Source organism: Pteropus alecto, unplaced genomic scaffold, assembly GCF_000325575.1.
Source record: "Pteropus alecto unplaced genomic scaffold, ASM32557v1 scaffold146, whole genome shotgun sequence".
NCBI lineage: Eukaryota > Metazoa > Chordata > Mammalia > Chiroptera > Pteropodidae > Pteropus > Pteropus alecto.
In genome coordinates this window covers 9,881,709-9,881,971 of record NW_006442107.1, presented here as the reverse complement: position 1 = coordinate 9,881,971, position 263 = coordinate 9,881,709, and positions in this window count along the sequence as shown.

Below are 263 nucleotides of genomic sequence, written 5' to 3'. Positions count from 1 at the left end.
TCATCTTTTTGTTTTGTTTTTTTTCTTGGGGGGAGGGGTTCATTTGTTTTTCAATACTTCAATGCCACTTTTATAATATATCAGATTTCGTGCTATGTTTCTTATAGATAAGAACAGATTTTACCTACTCTGGTACTACTATGGAAAGAATGTAGAGCTGCTTAGGTAGTTCTTTCTGCAAAGTAAAGTTATCACAGGCTCACCTTCTCTTCTTCAGAGAAGAGAATTTAACAACTCTAGGATCAACCAAAAGGATTTAAATT